This window comes from Panthera pardus, unplaced genomic scaffold (genome assembly GCF_024362965.1).
Source record: "Panthera pardus isolate Hobbes unplaced genomic scaffold, ASM2436296v1 HiC_scaffold_25, whole genome shotgun sequence".
Lineage (NCBI taxonomy): Eukaryota > Metazoa > Chordata > Mammalia > Carnivora > Felidae > Panthera > Panthera pardus.
In genome coordinates this window covers 25,023,766-25,045,182 of record NW_026526821.1, presented here as the reverse complement: position 1 = coordinate 25,045,182, position 21,417 = coordinate 25,023,766, and the positions used below count along the sequence as shown (strand labels likewise).

The window sequence follows — 21,417 nt, the reverse complement described above, 5'->3', positions numbered from 1 at the left end:
CTTAACCAACTGAGCCACCCAGACCCCCCCCTTTAAGATTTTATTTATTTATTTATTTTTAATTTTATTTTTACTTTTTTAAAATTTACATCCAAATTAGTTAGCGTATAGTGCAACAATGATTTCAGGAGTAGAGTCCTTAGTGCCCCTTACCCATTTAGCCCATTCCCCCTCCCACAACCCCTCCAGAAGATTTTAAGTAATCTGTACACCCAATGTGGGGCTCAAACTTAAAACCCCGAAATCAAGAGTTGTATGTTCTACCAACTGAGCTAGGCAGGTGCCTCTTTATTAGGTGTTTTGATCTGGTATTTGAGTTCAACCCAGGCTGGACCTGTCATGGCTTCTTGACTGTTTGATACAGTCCTGGAACATCTTGTCCTTTAGGGTGTGGTATCTAGTTTGGAAATCATCCCTCTTTCCTTCCTTACTATAACAACTGGCTGAGAGCTCCTTGGGAAGGCCTGGTAAGCCACGTCCTACAAGTCTGGAACTTGATGGTACACTTGCATTCCACCCCTGCCCATCATTTCCCCAGGCATCTGAAACCAGTAGTTGCTTCATCAAGTATAAAATGGGAGAATTTGGTCCATTTCCTAAAACTTTACTATTGGTACCTATATGGGGGCGGGGAGGGGGTTCTCATTTTTGAGCAGGAGAAAATGCAAGGTACATGGTAGAAAGAACACAGTCTTTGGAGTCAGACCTTGGTTTCAGTAAGTTCTGCTTTCTAGCTATGTGGTATTAGACAAGTTATTTCTCTGAGGCTCAGTTTCCTCCTTTAAGATAGGGATAATTCTAACCTCAAAAGGTTGTTGGAAATAAATGAAAATAATTACGGTTTTGGGCATAGGACATGATACATACATAATAGGTAATGGCAAATGTGCATTTTTTTCTCCTGGGTCTTTTTATTGCTTCTGATTTGTCCTTTTGTGGTACTTAAGTGGAATAATAATAACTATCCTTGAGTCACTTTTGCCAGGCTCTGAGCTGTGGGCTTTCCTAAACTCTCACTTATTTCCCTAATACCACATTTATGAAGCAGGAACTATTTTTAACAAATATAGGAAACTGAGGCACAGAAGGTCAGTACCTTGCCTAAGGTCACAAAGCTAGTAAGAGACAGAGCTAGGATTCAAACCCAGGTGTCTGATTCTAGAGCCTGAGCTCTTCACCACTGATCATTATTGATCATTACTACTTTTACTTTTCCTGAGTAATACGTGACTTCTAGTGGTTCTTATTTTCTCTCTACTTGGACTTATGGGGATTTGCATGCATGTGGTCCATGAGCTTTTCTTAGTCTTTTTTTTTTAATATATATATTTTTAATGTTTATTCATTTTTGAGAGATAGACCGTGCAACTGGGGGAGGGGCAGAGAGAGAGAGGGAGACACAGAATCTGAAGCAGGCTCCAGGCTCTGAGTTGTCAGCACGGAGCCTGACATGGGGCTCAAACTCTTGAACTGTGAGATCGTGACCTGAGCTGAAGTCAGATGCCTAACCGACTGAGCCACCCATGTGCCCCAGGTTTTCTTAGTCTTGGTTGGTGCCTCATTTGATGGAAGTATAGACAATGACCCTGTTTGCTTCAGTTCTTCCTAATTTTTCCGCTCAGAGCAGATCCCTTCAACTGAAGGGTGGTACAGCCCTCTTTCTTAAGAGACCATCCCCTCATTCCTTCTTTACCATTTACATAAAACCAAGTAAATTTACAGTTAAAGTGTTCTTGCCAATCTTTCTGATCCCTCTGAAGATCCTTCAGAAGAGCAGATGCTGTCTCCCTCTTACAGACATGGAAACTAAGGTCCAGGAAGGTGAAATGACTTGTCCAAGGTCACACAGTGAATTAGAGGTAGAGCTGGAACTAGCTGTTGTGTTTTCTGCCTTTCTCTACTAAAAATATAGTAAGGAGAGGTGGTGTGTATAATTTGCAGATCAGACCTAAAGAAGGTTAAGCTTTATTAGGACCCAGATCAAATGAGTTCTGAAGGGACCCTGCCTCCATCATCCACATCTTCACCCTAGTTCTTTCATACATATTTGAGGAACACAGCAGAAAGGGAGAATCACTTTCTTCTTAGGATTCAACAAAGCTTTCATGACAGTTTGCTGTGGGGAAGCATTCAGAGGCTGCAGTGTCTCCTCATCCATAAGGAAGGTTGGATTCCCAGGGCTTACTAGCCTGGAATAACCCTTGTGAAGGAGCAGAGGAATGTCAGAACATGTATGTCTTCTGACTTCTGCAGGTTTTAGCTTAAGCCAGGTGAGGGTTGGGCTGGAGCAGGATAGTGGTAAGAACTGAGGACAGGAGCCCTGAGGAATTTAATTTTACCCCCCCTGCTGGTAGATTTTGTCAGGGGGTTTGGACAAGCAATTTGAAATTTATAAAGAGGAATTCCTACTACTCCTCTTAAAAAAAAAAAAAAATCCTTGGTTTTGGCACCAGAAAAGAAACCTTTCCCAAAGTCTAGGCCTCGGACATTTCAGTCGTGGCTGAGACATTACCTTCCTTTTTATCTTCCTTCTCTCCTTTCACCCTTTTCTTCTCCCTCCTTTTTCTCCTATCCAGTCAGCTTCCCTTTTCTTTCCTCACCTCTCCTTTAACTCCTGAAAACAAGAATGGGGAAAGGGTACCTTCAGACAACAGATTAGTAGATAGGTGGTAATATAGATACTGGGGCTACAAGTCATAACTTGGAGCTTGACATTTTGGACATTACTTCTAGACCTCAGAACAATGGTTGATGGAACAGGTGCTTATTCATTCATTTATTTGCTTATGTACAGTGTCTTCTAAGTATAACCTGCCAGGCTCTGTTTCAGATACTTGGGCTATTCCAGTTAATAAGACCCTAAACCTGCCAATAAAATTATAGTCTTATGGGTAAGACATAGCAACAGTAAACCTCCTCTCCTACTCTCTCATTCAAATCATTGAATTTTAAGGTGGGAAGAACTTTAGAGTTTATTTGGTATTCCAGACCATGAAGTAAGTAAACATACAGGCTTTGGAATAAAGTAAAGCAGACCTGGGTTCAAATTCCAGCTCTGCTACTTCCTAGCTGTTTGACCTTGAATGGCACACTTAGCCTTGCCCATGTTCAGTTACCTTAGGTATAAAATGGACCTGCCATCACCTCTTCACATTATGAGGGTTAACTGCACAACACCTAGCTCAGTGTCTGGTGCATAGTAGTAGCATGTGTTTTTCTGTCATTCTGCATCAATGCCTGGCTTAAGTCCTTGTTCCTTTGAAACTTCTAAGGCCATCTCCTGTCAGCCTAGTTTCTTTCTCCATTTTTATAACACATGGAGCACTCTTTGAACTGTTGGATCCTACCTAATATTATTAGTCGTCCTTTACAGGAAGTTCACAGAGTCCCACCCTGGAATGCAAGGAGGATAAGAACTGTTCTCATCCATCCCTGTGTCTTCTATAACCCTAACTTAGAGCTGTGACCATGACCAACCAGGCCCAGGAAGTATTTTTTTGATTGATTGGCTAAGAAGGCTTCTATAAATAAACTTCCGAGTGTTTTGCAGTGAAAAAAAGAGCTATTGAAGACCTGGCCCAAAGTCTTCCATCCTAACTCTTCTCCCACTCCCCTTCTGTTACCACATTGATTCTCACAAAATCCCTGTCCGGTAATCAGGATGGGGATTGTATTCCATTTTGTAGAAATCTGAGGCTCAGATTAGAACCCAGGTCCTTTGTTAGGTGATAGATCCAGAGTAAGGTAAGAGTAGCAGGAATGAGAACAGAAATCTTAACTGACCAGGTCTTCGTTCTCTGGAAACAGCAGGAATCTTTACAAGGAAGAAGGAACAGAAGAGTTGGTTTTGAGGCCTTACCTGATGATGAGACCAGAGTCAGGTCTAGTCACAGTTAGAGATGATTTGAGAATATGACAGAGTGGTGAGAAAGGGTTCAGAATAACTTCATAGATTTGCTAGGCCTTGAAGATTAAGAAGGATATGAATATGTACAAAATTCCGAGTGAGATAACAGCATGGACAAAAGGATGAGAGCTGGAAAGCCCATAATAGAGGTAAGACAGATGATTAGATGAAGGCATACCTAGAGAGCAAAGTTTAGGTGATTGGTAGCTATGATATTTTTTCCTCTTTTTTTCTTTTTTTGAGCAGGAAAGTGGCCTTGGGAGCATTAGTCTGGCAGTGTAGGCCCAGTAATTAGAGCACGGAGGGGTAGGAGATTAGTGAAAGAGAGACTGGGGAAGACACTACTGCAACAGTCCTTGTAATGTCAATAATTTTTAAGAAATATTCCAGCATTGCAGGCAAGAGATAGATCCTGAACCAAGAGGAGGTTGACACAGTAGGGAATAAAGAAGAACAGTTTAGATGTAGAGCTCTTAGAATGACAACAAAAAAACCATGAGGATTTGGCAATTGAGGGAATGGGGCATAAGGAAAGGAGAGGTTGGAGAGCATTAACATTTGGAGTCTCAGTACTTGGGAGAATGGTTATATCATTTGCTGAACTGCAGAGGCTGGGAACAAGGAGATGAGTTCAGTTTATCAACATGTTGAATTCGAGGTGCTAATAGTTTATTCCCCTTACTGCCTACCTCCTAGTGCCTCTGCCTTTGTCCTTTGACCTGGGCGTACAGAGATCCTTCAGTTCCATGTATTTCCTGCTTTGTTTCCAGGCCTGGAACCCCCGGGGGATCCCTCCACTCATGTCTTGGAGCAACTGTTTCTCCCTGTCTGAAATAAGATAGTGCATGTAAGATGCTTAGCCTGGTACCTACTCTTTCAAAGTGTGCATTAAATGTTAGTGGCTATTAAATGGCTGTTGTTGTGGTTGTCATCATAGCTTTGTGATCACAGTAGCTAGAGATTTAGAGAAACGTCTGGAACCACCTGGCTAAAGGACAGTCATTTAGCTGGTATTCAGTAAGAAGTCTGGACTGCAAGTAAATGGAGAGGATTTCATTCAGTGTAATGGTAATTACACTGGGTGTAATTACACTGGGTGTAAATGAGGGCTCTGAGCCATATCAGCTAGGACTAGGGTATGAGTATGTTTTCTGTCTTTTTCTTCTGTTTTTGAGAAGTTGGTATAATGTGGTTAAGAGGGCAGGGCAAGCCCTAGAGGTTGGACTTCCTGAGTTCAGGTCTCAACTCTACCTTCCTCCTCCTCCTCCTCCTCCTCCTCCTCTTCCTCTTCCTCCTCTTCCTCCTCTTCCTCCTCCTCTTCCTCCTCCTCTTCCTCCTCCTCTTCCTCCTCCTCTTCCTCCTCCTCTTCCTCCTCCTCTTCCTCCTCCTCTTCCTCCTCCTCTTCCTCCTCCTCTTCCTCCTCCTCTTCCTCCTCCTCTTCCTCCTCCTCTTCCTCCTCCTCCTCCTCCTCCTCCTCCTCCTCCTCCTCCTCCTCTTCCTCCTCCTCCTCCTCCTCCTCTTCCTCCTCCTCTTCCTCCTCCTCCTCCTCCTCCTCCTCTTCTTCTTCCTCCTCCTCCTCTTCCCTCTTCTTCTTTCTTCCTTCTTTCTTCTTCTTCTTCTTCTTCTTCTTCTTCTTCTTCTTTTAAAGTGTATTTATTTTGAAAGAGAGCATGAGTGGAGGAGGGGCAGAGAGAGAGTCCCAAGCAGTCTGTGTACTGTCAGTGCGGAACCTGATGTGGGGCTCAAACCCACAGACTGTGAGATCATGTCCTGAGCTAAAATCAAGAGTCAGACACTTAACCGACTGAGCCACCTCATTGCTCCTCAGCTCACTGCCCCTTCTGTTACCTGTGTAACTTGGGCAAATTTACTTCTCTGTGCCTCAGTTTCCCCAGAAGTAAAATGGGGAAATAACAGCAATCTTCTGAGATTGTTGAAAATCCTTTATTTGTATTAATCTTTACAACAGTGCTTGACATGTGCTACTGTTCTCCACAACCCTAGAATCCCTTCTGTTCCACATTCCAGGTAAATATACTCTTTCTTCCCACCCAACAGAGGAAGGGATGAGTAGAGGCCTGAAGCCAGTTGTAAGAGTGCTTGAAAGTTTGTCCCAGCTGGGATCCAGGTTATCTAAGCCTGGAGGAACCTGGCCCAAGAGGCAGGGAGTTGTCCAGATGACCTGAATTCATTTCCAGTTCTTTTTTTTCTTTTTTTTTTTTTTTTAAGATTTTATTTATTTTTATTTACTATTTATTTATTTATTTATTTACTTACTTACTTACTTACTTATTGGGAGCATAAGTTGGGGAGGGGCAGAAAGAGAGGGAAAGAGAAAAATCCCAAGAAGGCTCTGCACAGACAGTGCAGAGCCTGACTTGGGGCTTGATCTCATGAACTGAACTGTGAGATCATGACCTGACCTGAAATCAAGAGTTGGGTGCTTAACTGACTGAGCCACCCAGGTGCTCACATTTATTTATTTATTTTTAAAGATTTTATTTTTACGTAATCTCTATACTCCCAATGTAGGGCTTGAATTTACAACCCTGAGATCAAGAGTTGCATGCTCTACCGACTGAACCAGCCAGGCACCCCTCCATTCCCAGTTCTGCCACTGATTTACTTTGACCTTGGGCAAGTCATTTAACCTCTGAGCCACAGTTTTCTCATATATAAAATAGGGATCATAATTAATTCCTCCATATATACTTAATATCTCATTCTTTCCCTCACTACATTCTAGCTATATTGACTTTCTTGTTCCTTTAAGCATAACAAGCTTATTCTTGCCTATTATTGCTGCAGGGTCTTTGCACTTGGTATTCTTCCTCTCTGAAACAGTCTTCCCTCAGACCTTTGCAGATCTTACTCCCTCACTTCATTCAGGCTTTTTTTTTTTTTTAAATTCTGAGAGAGCATGAGCGGGGGAGGGGCAGAGAGAGAGGGACACACAGAATCCGAAGTAGGCTTCGGGCTCTGAGCTGTCAGCACAGAGCGTGATGTGGGGCTCGAACTCACAAACTGTGGGATCATGACCTGAGCTAAAGTCAGACACTTAACCTACTGAGCCACCCAGGTGCCCCCATTCAGTTCTCTTTCTGGTGGTCACCCTTTGGAGGTTTCCCTGACTATTCTCACTCCTTGTCATTTTTTCCTCCCTTACTCTGGTTTATTTTTTCCTTATAGCACCTAGCATGACCTAAAATAATGTATTATCAACCTATCTTTTGCAAAGATATAAGACGTGTGAGAGCAGGATCTTGGAATGCCTGCACTGACCTAAGTTCATCCCTATTCTGAGCAGGACCCTGACTGACTTCTCTCTTTTTTAGGTGAGCCCTATTCCCAAAGGCAGCTGGTGCTGACCCTGTAACCCAAAAGAGGAAATTGAAGGCTGGTGAGTGAGGGTCTTTGGCAACCCTGGGCAAGCTTGGGCCAAGATACAGGGTAACTAGTTTGGGGCTTATTTTTACCTTTAGTACAGGTAACTTATAGGCAATTGATTATTCTCCTACTCCATGTTTGAGATATTGGCATAGGCAGCTTCCTGTGCTGGGAGGAGAATTGAACTTGGCTCTCTTGGAATTGCCATGAGATGGTTTGGGATCATTTACCATGAATAAGGCAAAGCAGGCTCAATTCTTTTTGGCTTCTGCCAGCTTTGTGTTGGGGGTTATCCTGAACCTGGCAGCTAAACTCATTCTCCTGTAAGCTCTCTTAACATGACCTTGTAGCCCTTAGAAACTTTCCTGATTTCAGTCTTGACTGGCCTACCAAGCCCATAGGTCAGCTTCAGAAACTAGTTTTATCAGTCCTGGAAAATGTGATTATAAGTGGTGAGGATGGAGCGAAAGAGTTGGGGCTGTGTGAAGGGGAAATCAGGGGAAACTTAAAGGAAAAACCGAAGATGCTGAGACAGGAAGGGAAATCAACACATTAAGAACCAGTTGTGTTATGGGTCTCATTTAATCTAGACAAAATTTATGGATGAGGGAATTGAGGCTCTGATAGCTGAAATAAGTTGCCTGGAGTTCACATTTGGGAATCCATAAAGCTGATGTTAGAACCTGGTCAGTGTAAACACCATTGTTCTCCTTGACTTGGCAGACTTTCCTTGGGCTGTTAATCTCCCTGGAATCCTGATTTTTCTTATAAAGTTAAAAAAAAGACAGACCTCCTTAGGGATTCAGGAAGGAGATCCAGTTATTTGAGGGGCCCAGCAGGGAAGGCAGGAGTTCGGGGTTCCTTCTGAGGCAATGGCATTTCTAGTGAGGGGGCCAGGAGACTAAAAGTTGGAAAGAATCTTCATGCAGTTAAGGCCCAGCGCCAGCCATATGATTATAAGGGGGAGAAAATACCTATAACACATAATCGTAAACACGGAGATAAGCACAGATAGGGACCTGGAGAGCTGGGTTGGAGTTGGGAAACCTGGTTTTTTCCTCTTCTCTCTCAACATCTGCCCTTGGACAATCTCTGCTTCTGTATTTGTAAAATTGGACTGCTTCCCTGCACCCCCACATGTCTCTTGTGTGTACACCAACCCTGCAGGATGTCGTACAGAATCAAATGAGAAATGCAAGTTGGAAAGCTTTGTAAATTGTAAAGCAGCATGACCGAAATGAGAGAAAGTGAGAATAAAGCACTATAAGTATCTCTGGCACCTCAGTCCTTGACCTGTTTGCCACCCCACTCCCCAAAGGAAAAAGGGAAGGTTTTCCTTTGGAGATTTGTGCTGTAAATCTTCTCCCATACTCTTCTCTTCCTCTCCTTCTTGTACAGGTTCTGCCTGAAACTCAATCTTTCCACAAAGGAAGGGATTCCAAGGCACACAGACAAAGCCGGGCAGCATCGGCAGCATGATTTGCAGCATGGGGGCTACAGAATGCAGGTTTAAATGCGCTCACACATCCGGGCTCTGATATTAAAGCACTTTTCAAGAGCCAATCCCCAGCATGTGTCTGCCCTCACTGACTAATTCCACTTAGATGTTGCCTTGTTTCCTACTGTCCTGTCAGAAGAGGAAGGCTATTCCTATTTTGGCCCTAAGATCTTTGTCCATCCCCACCTCTCACCCTCCAACTAGTGAAAAATGAACTTATGCTAGAGCCTCATAATCTTATCAGAGGCTATGCTCATCCAGTTTTCCCCACCATCTCTCTCATGCCTGTGGTCAGTGATATAGGCCACTCTCTTCACATTCTGTAACAATGGACATTTTGTTCTCTGTTCTGTTTGCTGGAGGGTGCACAGAGAGGTCTGTCCCCAACCTGGTGCTCTTGGAATCCATATTAACCAATCTTCTGTCCTATTCTGAATCTTCAGGCTCTTGATGGCACCTCTTTTTGTCTGGTTAACCTAAGTTCTGTAGCTTCTTGCTTTCCCATGGCCTGGTGCTAAGCTTGGACCTTACTGTTACACCACCTGCCTTGTGAAGAATTCCTTTATTGATTGTTTCAAACTATGAATGATTCCACGTGATAAAGTGTCTAGCTTATTTATCTAATGTACTCAAGTTTCTACTAAAAACAAGTTTCAACTAAAAAAAAACAAGGAAGCAAAGCATTGTCATCCTTAAGCCCTTATACAGCACTAATTTACTCCTATTTTTATGTGTTGTAACAGGCTTAGTAATCTGGTTTCTAAACTCCCATAAGATTCAAAGCAGCATATCAAAAAAGGGGGAAGAGCTGCTATATTAACAGCTAAAGGAGAGAGCTGAAAGGTAAGGATAAAAGAAGAATGATCAGAAAGAGAAGTTAAAATGAGTATGGAGGCCATTTAGTTTAGGGGCAGCAGTCCTACAGACATCTATGTACTTCAGTGAAGTGGAGCTAGGTAATTTTTAAGGTAGTTCTAGGTCCTCTTAAAGGCCAGGGGTATCAGAAAATGTTAAATTATAATGTCTACTATATTATCAGATGCTGTACTGAATCCTCTACATAAGTTGATTTCATTTTCATAGCAGCTTGGGAGGTAGGTGGTGATATTCTCATTTTAGAAATTACTGAGGCCTAGAGACAGACAGTGATTGGAAGAGCTAAGCTTAGAACCCAGAAGAACCCAGCTCCAGACAACCAAATTTTTTTCTATTATCCTATATTGGCTCTTCCCTGTAACCTAAAACCCTGGTCTTTCTCAGCCTCTTGAGCCAGTGATTTCTTCCTGCTCCCCTTTTATTCACTCTCCTATATAAAACTTTATTTTTAAAGATATTCATTCATCCAGTGAGTATTGAGTGTCAACCATGTGGCAGGCACAGTTTTAAAATATAGCAGTGAAGAAAATAGTTTTCTCTCTTATAGTTTACATTCTAGTGGAGGAAAATAAACAAATGAATATGTATGAAGACAAAGCAGGGTAAGGGAATGGAGTGGGACTTCATGATGAAAAAAAGGCCTCTCTTGAGAAAAAGGCCTCTTGAGAAAATAAAATCTCTGCAGAAATATACAGGAACTGTAGTAGTGAGCTATGCTTAATATCTTGGGGAATAACATTCCAGGCATAGAGTACAGCAAGTTCAGAGACCCTAAAACAGGGAGCATGCTTACTGTGTTTGAGGAGCAAAAGGGAGCCAAGTGGCTAGAGGTGAAGTGACCAAGAGGGAGAGTGGAGTATGGAGAAGTCATAAGGGTAGACAGGGACCCAGATCATATAGGGCTTTATTCTGAGTGAAATAGGAAGCCATTGGAGTGTTTTGAGTAGGGGAAAGATATAGTCTGACATTCATTAAAAACCTGATTGCACCAGTTGAGACCTCCAGCACAATGTTGAATAGAATTGGTGAGAGCAGACACTCTTACCTTGTTCCCAATTTTAGGGGAGAAATTATTTAGTCTTTCACTGTTAAGTGTGGTATTAGCTATAAAGTTTTTTGTTGATACTATATGTTAGCTATAGATGATGTTTATCAGGCCAAGTGAGCTTCCTTCCATTACTAATTTACTGAGAGGTTTTTTACCATGGATGGATGTTGGATTTTATAGATTGTGTGTTTTTTGTTCTTTATTCTACTAACATGGCACACTACATCAATTGATTTTTGGCTATCAAACTAACCTTGTATTCCAGAGTAAATCCCACTTGGTCAGAGTATATGATCCTTATTTATTTATTTATTTATTTCCCCCCATCCTCAGAGTGTATGATCCTATTTAGATGGTGTTGGATTTGGATTGCAGTGTTTTTTTTTTTTTTTTAAGTTTATTTATTTTGAGAGAGAGCAAGTGGGGGAGGGATAGGGAGAGAGAGAGAGAGAGGGAGAACGGGACTACCAAGCAGGCTTCACGCTCTCAGCATAGAGCCTCATGGGGGGCTGGAACTAATGAACTATGAGATCATGATCTGAGCCGAGATTGGACGCTTAACTGACTGAGCCACCCAGGTGCCCTTTACATTGCTATTTTGTTGAAGATTTTTGTGTCTGTATTCATAAGGATTATTTACTTTTTGAATGTGTTACAGAATTTGCCAGGGAGGCCAATGTGGGCCTGGGCTTTTCTCTGTTGGAAGATTTTTAATTACTGATTTAATGTGTGTGTGTGTGTGTGTGTTGTTGTTGTTGTTGTTGTTGTTGTTGTTGTTGTTGTTGGCCGACTCAGATTTTCTGTTTCTGTTTGAGTCACTTTTGATAATTTGTGCCTTTCTTGGAATGTTTTCATTTCATCTAAATTGACTAATTTCTTGGTTTAAAGTTGTTCATAGGATTCCTTTATAATTCTTTTAACTTCTGTAAGATCAGTCATGATAACCCTTTTTAAATTCCTGGTTTTGGCAATTTATATCTTCTCTTTTCTTGGTCAGTCTTGTTAAAGGTTTACCAATTTTGTTAATCTTTTCAAAGAAGCAACTTTGGTTGCATTGTTTTTCTATTCCATTGATTTCTTCCTATAATCTTTATTACTTCCTGACTAGCTTTCTTAGGGGTAGTTTGCTCTTCTTTTTCTAGTTTCTTAAGACCTAAGTTATTTAAAATAAAAAAATTTTTAAGTTTATTTATTTTGAGAGAGCATGCTAGCGAGCACATGCAAGTGGAGGAGGAGCAGAGAGAGAAGAGAGAGAGTCGCAAGCAGACTTTGCACTGTCAGTATGGAGCCTGATGCAGGGCTCAAACCCAAGAATTGTGAGATCATGACCAGAGCTGAAAGAATCAGATGCTCAACCAACTGAGCCACCCAGGCACCCCTGACTTAGGTTATCTTTTAAAGGCACTTTGCAGTTCCTAAGAGTCATCTTCAGACTTGACTGATGTGTGGGCTGTCAGTGTGCTTCCGATGTAGTCTCTTCAGAAGTATCTGGAGCTTCACAGAGGGCCTAACTCAGAAACATTGGAGTAGGCAAATTGTCCACGTTGTATGTGTTATCAACTGGGAGGGGGCAGGGCTAGACCCATAATGCTGGGCAGCCTTGATCCTGCCTATCTCAAGTCAGGATTTGGGTGAGGCCTGAGCCTCATGTAGAATATTGGGGTGATGCAACAGGAAGTCAGGTGATACATGGAAAGCCAGAGCTCCCCAGGCTTCTGAGGAGATTTTGCCTGATACAGAGCTGAGCCAAGAGCTGGAGGAGATAACTGCCCACTTCACAGATTTTAGAGGCTTCAAGATGGCTTTTGAGACCTTGCAGAATACCTCTGTTGCCTGATAATGAGATTCTAAGCAGAAATTTAATTCTATTAAAGAAATATGGCTTAAATGTAGATCTCTTAGGTAACATTGAGGTGTAAGAGCTCTGAGGAATAACCTGGGCTTGTTGGTTACTTATTTGTGGCCTCTAGTTCCCACATCTGTGAACAAGGAATAACAGCTTCTACCTATCCAACTGTGTAAGGCACATTTCAAGTAAGTGCTGTATAAAACTGTTAAATACTGTACAAAATGTAAGGGACTATTAATGTTAGTAATTATGGTGGTAGGGACCAGGGACAGAGTCTGAGAAGGTCCAGGGGCGGTAGCAGTGCATTCTTATCCTTCAAGGTGTGGGATGAATGTCTGACCTAAGTGGGCTTTTGGCTTAGTAAGGCAGGAGGTTTCTTATCTGCCAGGGTAATCATCACATGGCTCCTAGAGAATTCTGTGGAGAACATCTGAGGGAGGCTACCAGGGCAGCTCATATAAGAAGCAGCTGTCCCTGTTTTTTTTCCCCACCCAGGAATTTTGCCCACATTTTATTACTTTGGTTCTAGAAACAGCTGGCTTTCTCAAGGGTTGCTGTCACAGGAAAGCAATAAGGTCCAGCTCACTTAGGGGGAAGGAATAGTATGTAAAGGGCTCTGGGCTGTATTGGGCCCTGTGCCTCCCTCCTTCCTTTCCCAGTTTTCATTAAAACCAACGAGGGTCTTTCTGTCCCACTGGAGCAGCAGGCCAGACAGAAGAGGGACTGATAGGTCCTTTAGGTCAGATCAGCTAGAGGGCAGTTCTAAGGATGTTGGCTGTGGCAGAGAGGCAGGGTCCTGAGCCTAAGCATAAGGCCTAGAGATCAAAAATCCAAGATGTGAAACTGGGAAACAGTAGATGAGGAAACTGAGGTCTATCAGGAGCTGTGGTGCTAGACCCCTAAGATGAGTAGGACATAAGTTGAGGTGACTTAGGATTTAATGAGACAGATACAGAAAAATAATGAAACTATGCTACAAAAGCTTAAATTGCTTATTTTGAATTATCTGTCATTTTGTATTGTCTGAATTTCCACTCTTTTCCCACCCTCTTTGCCTCCCCCTGCCCTATTAGGATAATCTGTCAAGAGTTATTGCACTAAGTGCATAGGGCAAGAGACAAAAGTTACCTGCAGTATAACTGGTCTTTGGAAGTTTATTATTATTATTATTTTTTTAAAATAACATTTATTTATTTTTGAGACAGAGAGAGAGAGAGAGAGAGCATGAACAGGGGAGGGTCAGAGAAAGAGGGAGACACAGAATCTGAAACAGGCTCCAGGCTCTGAGCCATCAGCACAGAGCCTGACGCGGGGCTCGAACCCACGGGCCGCGAGATCATGACCTGAGCCGAAGTCGGACGCTCAACCGACTGAGCCACCCGGGCGCCCCTGGTCTTTGGAAGTTTAATTACACCCTTCCTGTGTACCTCTGAGCTGTAGTTTCCTCATCTGCAAAACGGGAACAAAAATTGGGATGGTTATTGGGATGCTAATAGGAGATTATGAAGAAAAAAAAAAAAGTGCCTGGCCTGGATTGGTGTTCAGTCACTAGTGATAGAAATAAATTCTGATACCATGTGTTCAGTGTCAGATTATAATAGAAGGTGAATATTGCGACCCAGGCTCTTAACTCTGTTTTACTAACTCAGCCTTGGAAAAGCATTTAGTATGTCTCAGCCTCAGTTTCTTCTGCTCTGAAAAGAAGGAATGAGATAGAAAGTTGACCTATAATTGCTGATGTCCCTTCTAGTTCTGTGCCTCTGAAGGTACATTGATCTGTGGTTCAAAGGCATCAAAGAGTCAAGAGAAAACAAAAAGTCAAGAGGGGGTCAAAGAAGCCTTCAGTCCTGCTCGAGGCTGCAGCAAGGACAGTTACAATGAAAGCCATTATCTACAATGAGCAGATGTTGGAAGTGTCTGGGAGTCTGCTGCAGGGGCAGGGACCTGCAGGTCACCCAGCATTTGGAAAAGAAATATCAAAGAGTGAATCAGAATGGCCCAGAAGGTTGGAGACAGTAGATGCCAAGTATGAGAGAGACCATGAGACATAGGACCCCAATTTGTGCTCCATTACCTCTTTCTGGATGTTCCCAGTCAAGCGATTTCTCTTTCTGCAGCCTTCATACCCCTATCTTTATGAGTTAGGTGATGTATTCTCAAAGTGCCTCTTTAAGGCTTTCTAAAATTTCACTGTTCACTTTCTTTTGGCTCTCCTTGGTGTTGAGGATTTCATTTATATGCAAAGGCTTAACAAGTCACGCTTTGTCTAGCCCTAGAGTATTTAGAATGCTTTTGAAACCACAATTTCAGGCCACTAAGAATCATAAATTTTCAAGCTGAGGAATGCTTTGGTCCACCTGGTCCAACCCCTCATTTAACATTGGGAGATAATGCAGCAGAGTAGAAGACTATAGGCTTTGACAGCAGACTTTGAATTCAAATTCCTTCCAGTACTTGCTTGATCTTTTGGAGCTATAGTGTCATCATCTGAAAATGATGAGATAGAGTGATAATAGAGTAGGAGGCACATAGAGAATTACCATTATTTGGAGGAGGAAAGAAAAAATTAAGGAGAGAGAGATTAAGTCACCTGCTCAGGGTTGAACTCAGACCAGAACCTAGGTCTCTTGTGTCTCCATCTAGTTTTCTCCTCTCTGGAGCCAAGGTCAGTTGTAGTAGCAGAGATGAGATGTGCGTGTAGTAGCAGAGATTAGAAATGAAAGCATGTCAGCTTTCTTAACATATTCGCCAACAGCCTTCTCAATTCCCCTGTGGCATGTGTCAATAACAGCCTGCACTTGTTTTAGAAACAAGCGCTCTATAAGCACTTCTCTTTGATTTGCTTTGGCTGGTACAGGAGCCAGATGCTCTTAGAATAGCACATCAGACTCTCCAAATCAGCCCATTCCCATTCTGAGCAACTTTGATCAGCAGCTCTGATCTGCTGCTGGCTGGGGTGTTTGTCCCCAAGTCCTCCCTACCTGGCATGTGAATCACATTCAGTTGTTTTTTGCTATTTGCCCTTTCCTTCTTGATGGAAGTAACACTTATTGAGGTGTCTACTACGTGCCAGATATTGTGATAGGTACTTTAAATTGATTATTTCCTTTAGTCTTTGCAATTCATCAAGTTATTAATAGTTCTATAGGGAAAAGCTGAGGCTCAGGGAAGTAAATGAATTTGCTTGAGGTCATATATATCTAGTCTGTGAAAGAGCTGGGGTTTGAACTCTGGTCCTCCTAACCTCACAGATCCCATAGCAAGCTCTTCCTTGAGTACCATACTGCCTCTCTGGCTTCCCGGCAGGTAGAGTATTCAGAAGTGCCCAGGAAGGGACATTTAGTGGCTTTAGTATAATGGGAATATTCTCCATGCCTTCAGTGCCATTTTCCCATGAGCTTTTTTCTCTGCCTGCCTCAAACCAACTTCTTTAGGACTCAGGTGTGTGGCCCAAAGATCCAAGCAGGAGGCCGGGTTTCCATCTTCAACATGCAACACTGAATCCCTTGTAAAGAGTGTGCTTGTCATTTTCAGAGTTGAATGAGGGAACTATTTCAAGCAGTAAACCCCTACTTACGACAGCAGCTCTGAAATGCAGGGAAAGAAGAAAGAGGGTCTATATATCTAAAGTTTGATAAGCTTCCTTCGGGGACCTGGCAGGAGAAGAGACCTACATTTAAGAGATTAGGAATAAGATTGTTCTAATAGGTCCTCAAATCTGTACTCGGTTTTCAGTTACAAAGCACTTTACTTGAAGAGATCTTACTGTGAGGAAACTGAAGGCCTTTGCCTTCAGTAGCTAGTCTTGGTGACAACAGTGAATCTAAGCCCTTCCTGAAAGGGTTCTGTCCCTGGCCTTGGGCACCACCCAGTCTTCAGCTGCAAAATGGGCAGACTTAGTTCCTGCCCTTTTCTGAGTCCTTCTCTATTTGTCCCCTTCCTCACCCATTTTTACTCAGTTACTAGGGCTGCTTCTTTTTTTTTTTTTTTTTTTTTAACATTTATTTATTTTTGAGACAGAGACAGAGCATGAACGGGGGAGGGGCAGAGAGAGAGGGAGACACAGAATCAGAAGCAGGCTCCAGGCTCTGAGCCATCAGCCCAGAGCCCGATGTGGGGCTCAAACTCACGGACCGCGAGATCGTGACCTGAGCTGAAGTCGGACGCTTAACCGACTGAGCCGCCCAGGCGCCCCATACTAGGGCTTCTTAATGAGACACCCTTATAGTGCTACATTTTTAGGAATAGGGTAAACAATATTTTTGGCTCTGCATTTTCCCCATGATCATTTTCTAAAATGATGGAATTTTAGGATGTCAGAGTGGAAAGATACCTTAACTAACAGTCATCAGGTTTACAAAGGAACCCTTTTAATTATGAAATTGAGGCCCAGCAAGGGCCAATAAGTTATATGCCCAAGGTTGTGCAGTGAATTAGTGGCAAGTCTTCTGACTCTCAGCCTGGTGCCCTTTCTACTACACTGAGCTTTATGTCAGTTCCTAAATGACCACCTGGTCAACTTCACTAACTTACCTGTGCCTGGATGTCAGGCTTTTTTGTGTCTCCTTGGGTCTGTTTCCTGTGAGATAGGCCTATGGGTGTTTGTACTTTGTCAGGGCATAATTCTCCTGCATATGGTGAGCATGTGTCAAGTTTTGTTTAACTCATTAGTGTGGAAACCAAAAGAAAGAGAACAGCTGAGAAACTGGATTTCATGTTGTTAGTAGAAAAAAGGATTGCTGAAATTAGATTGCTTAGATTTCAAAATTGATTAATCTCCTAATGAAAATGTAAACTTTGGCATTATCCTCTCTGCTTAGAATTGAGCCTTCTCTGTTTTCTACACATTAACCTCTAACTTTGCAGTTTTGAAACATTTGGGTTCTAACCATTTGTGAACAGTAAGTCAAACAAAATTCCATTCTCCAAAAGTATCAGAGGAGCATCAGATGACTCTCACATGCATATTAAAAAATGTTCTAATCTGACTTTAAAAGGTCACACAACTGTTTCTATGCCTTATTTCCAAATTTTGGATAATTTTCCTTAACATATCATCACTGAAAATGATTAGAACCTCTTGTATTAAAGCTAGCTAGAGCTGTTCCAACCCAGGAGGGCACCTTTCTGTTCAGGGCACAGACCTTACTTCTTTGCTGAAGCTTCTGCTGATAGCAGCCATCAGCAAAATCTTGAACTCTCTCCTACAGCCCTACCCACTGGTGTGGAGCTTGGCCTTTACTGATCCTAGATTTGCTCCCCCACCCCCATGTCAAGGAAGCTTTCTCCTTGCTCCTGGTTTCCCTCAGGGCCATCTTGGATGCCAAGAGCTTATATACTTCCATATGGAGGAAGTTGGTTTTGAGCACAGAGTTCTATTTGGGTGAAGTAAGTAACTGCTTTCATTATGTGGTTTTGTCTCTGAACATGTTTTACCCATCTTCTCATCCTCATTGCTACCACCCAAGGCCAGATCTTAATCCTCTCTCACTGGGACTATTTTCATTGTCAATCAACCCCTCTCCCTACCTCCAGTCTTTGTCCCTGAAGTATAACCTCCTTTCTCTTGCAATAGGTTTTAAAACACATTCCTTATTTACTACTTCCTGCTCATAAAACGTCTAGTAGAATAAGTCCAGTCTCCTTAGGATGACATTCAAGGCTCTGCAAAGACTATTTCTTTCCTTTCTTTCTAGCCTCTTCTCCATCTCCCTGTTCCTCAGGCTCTTTGTTCCAAAGGAGTTCATACTAGCAGGTAGAAATATTAGAGAAACCAACTTTTGGACAGTAGAAGGGAAGAACTACCTGATTGAGTCTATGAGAGAAGGTTAGGAAATGTTCTTAGTTGTGGAACCACACTAACACTCAATTTGATAAACATTTGTGGCAGGCATAGGGATATAGGTCCTTAGGGATATGGAGAAGGCAAATGCATGGTCAAGGCCTTTGGAGCCCATAGTTGATTTAAGAGGACAGGCAGGTAAAGTAAGTAGACTACAGTGATGATCACTATAATGGAAGCATATAGTTGTGGAGATCTTACTGTGCAGTGCTTTGGGAACATGGAGGAGAAGGGGATACTAACTGCCTGAGAGATGAAGGGAAGGTTCACGAAGATGGTATTTGAGTTGGACTTCAAAGATGAGATAGATATTTGACATTTGTGAAAGAAGTATTTGGTAATTGTGAAGGGGAGTCTGCAGCTTCCAAGTGATGAGACCAGTGAGGATAAAGACACAGAATTTAGGTGTATGTCTCAGAGAAGGGTAAATAGTCCAGTGTAACCAGAGTATAGGATTTCAGGAATGGAGTGTGGTTAGGGTTAAAGTTAACAGTAAGTTGGGGCTAAACTGGGTAAGGTATAATATTCTAGGCTAAGGAAATACTATGTGAGTATTGTGTTTCTTATATAGCATGTAATTTACCATCTTTGAATTAAGTGATACGTATTTATCTATTTGTGCGTGTGTGCGTGTGCGTGTGTGTGTGTGTGTGTAGCTATGTGTTACGGTGTATATGTTACATTTGGAAATAATTTGTGAAGAGCCACTGAAGCAAAGTGAATGTTAAAAAATGGAGCCAAGAGGACAGGTTAGACCTAAGCTTACTTGAGCTTGAACCTCTGAGATGTTCTCCATTTCCACAAGTCCGTAAGTTAATCATAGCATGCTAGAATTAGAGTGGACTTCTCAGGACCAGTGGTCGGTCAGTCGGTCTGTCCATCTGTCCGACCATCCATCCATCCAGTCATGTATTCAGCAAATGCCTGATGATACTCTTGGAGCTGTGATATGGTAGTGAACAAAACAGACTACCTTCATGAAACTTGTAGTGGGGGAGACAGAAAATGAGTAAATCATTAGTTATTCTATCATTTTGTATATGAAGAAAGATAAGCAGGAGTGAAGGGTTAAGCCCTTTCTAACATTTTCAGCTGATAGAAGAGCAAGTGAAAAGTCCCCAAGGCAGGAACACGTTTGTAGAAAAACCAGAAGGCAGACAGTGTGGCTGGAGCAGCAGCCTGAGGGGGCAGAAAGCAGGAGATGAGGTTGGTGAGGGCCAGAACATACAGGGCCCTGAGGTCCAATTGGCCAGTGAGAAAATGAGGCTGACCAATAAAGAGCCAGGGCCATACAGCAAGTTAGCAGCAAGGCCAGGATTGGTATCATCCTGGTTCAGCTTCCCTTCCTTTGCCTCCCTGCTGTCTTTTGGCTTTGATCCAAGATTAACTTCAATCTCATTTAATCCCTTCCTTCTCCTCTCCCTCACTCAGCTCTTTCCCTCTTCCTGTTCCCTGGGCTCCTGTCACACCATTGTAGTATTTCATTTCTGGCTACTTTTCTTTATCACAGCATTAGCATTTCCCAGACCCACTTTTGCACTCATGATCTGATAATACAGTGATTCCTGGAAGGTCAAAGCTAGAGAGGTTCTTGGACATCCTTTTGTTTCAACCCCCTGATATTAGAAATCCAGAGAGGACAAGTGATTTGCCCAAGGCCACCTATCTAATTAGTGGCAGAACTTGATTTCCTTTGCCACCCAGTCTCTGTTTGTCTAAAGCTTTTTCCTGTTTATCTAAAGCTAACACTTAGGGGTTTTTCTGTGTGCCAGGCACTGTGCTAAGTGCTTTTAAAAAATAATTACAGCATGTGAATCTATAGTTTTCTCAAAGTTAAAAAATTTTCAAAACATTCATTTTTTTTTTGTTTGTTTCTATTTATTTTTTGTATATAAATAGATGTCAGGTTAGGATTCGGTGCATACCTATGTTCTAGGGTTTCTATTTTCTAGCTTTGTAAACTTGGACAAGACTCTTGACCTCACTCTTAAATGTTTTTCCCACCAGAGCCCTAAAATTTCATCCCCTAACAATTTGGAAACCTGATATGCTTACCTGCTCACCTTGGGAAATGTGCCTCCATTGATGACTGAGCAGCCGTAACAGGCTGGCCCTGTGTGATTTGAAGAGGAAAGGATGGGGAGGCAGAGAACTGGGTGCCTGGGAGCCACTAGATCAGGAATTGGCAACTCCTCTCAAATCAAATAAATCAAAACATATCTAGGGTAGGAGCCTCGGGGTAGTGTTGATGGTGACTCTGCTTGGATTGTGTTCTGAGGATGAGGGGATTGCCAACTCGATTGAATGAGAGGAGCAGCAATGCATAGCGACCCTTGTTTGTGCAAGGGCAAAAGACAGTGTGTTGGTGGCAAGTGTCCCAACATGGCTGTGGCTGCCCATAGGCCATTTCTGCTATTCATGACATCAGCCATTGACCTTGTGTCAGCCCCTGGAGAGGGCTGCTGTGGTCTGATACAAAGAGCCCAGTCTCTGTAGTTACACAGATTGAGTTCAGACCACTGTCTACCAGTTACTAATTGTGTTTTTTAGTCTAATTCTTACTTTACCTCTCAGAACCTCCTGTCTTCCCTGTCTGTAAAACAGTGTTGTTGATAACAGTGTTTTGGGATTTGTTGTGAGGATTCAGAATACCTTAGGTAAGTAAGTGTCTCACAATACCTGATACTTAGTTGAGTGAATGGCAAGTTGCTCTGTTGTGATTAGCTCTGTGAAGACTAGTATCTTTAGAAGGTGGTATTAAAGTCAGGTCTGCTCTGATTCTCTGACACTCTCCTCCCCACATGCCCTGGATCCCTCCATTCTTTCCTCAAGTTCCAGCCCCAGAAATGTTGGGCAAGTGGGAGCCTCTCAGGCTAGTCTTTCGCTCCAGCTGGTATATCTGAGTAAGCACGATTGTTACATAGCAGACATAGAAGGCCAGGGAGGTAGCTCAGGCAGCAGTTGATGAGCAAAAGGCTTCTCTCTGTTCCCAATAAATTGGTCCTTGGGG

At 42.6% G+C, this 21,417-nt stretch overlaps 1 protein-coding gene across 6 annotated transcripts in view; it reads left to right on the top strand.

Annotated features, from left to right (window-relative positions):
* The window catches only part of RALY (RALY heterogeneous nuclear ribonucleoprotein), an 83,314-nt gene that overhangs the window by 31,108 nt on the left and 30,789 nt on the right, over positions 1–21,417 (top strand). For 5 of the 6 annotated variants that reach the window (XM_019458749.2, XM_019458753.2, XM_019458750.2 and 2 more), the window contains exon 2: positions 7,243–7,307. The exons of the other annotated variant lie outside the window; for it this stretch is intronic. The gene's annotated coding sequence lies outside the window, so the exon portion shown is untranslated. The remainder of the gene's footprint in view (positions 1–7,242; positions 7,308–21,417) is intronic. 6 annotated transcript variants of the gene reach the window in all.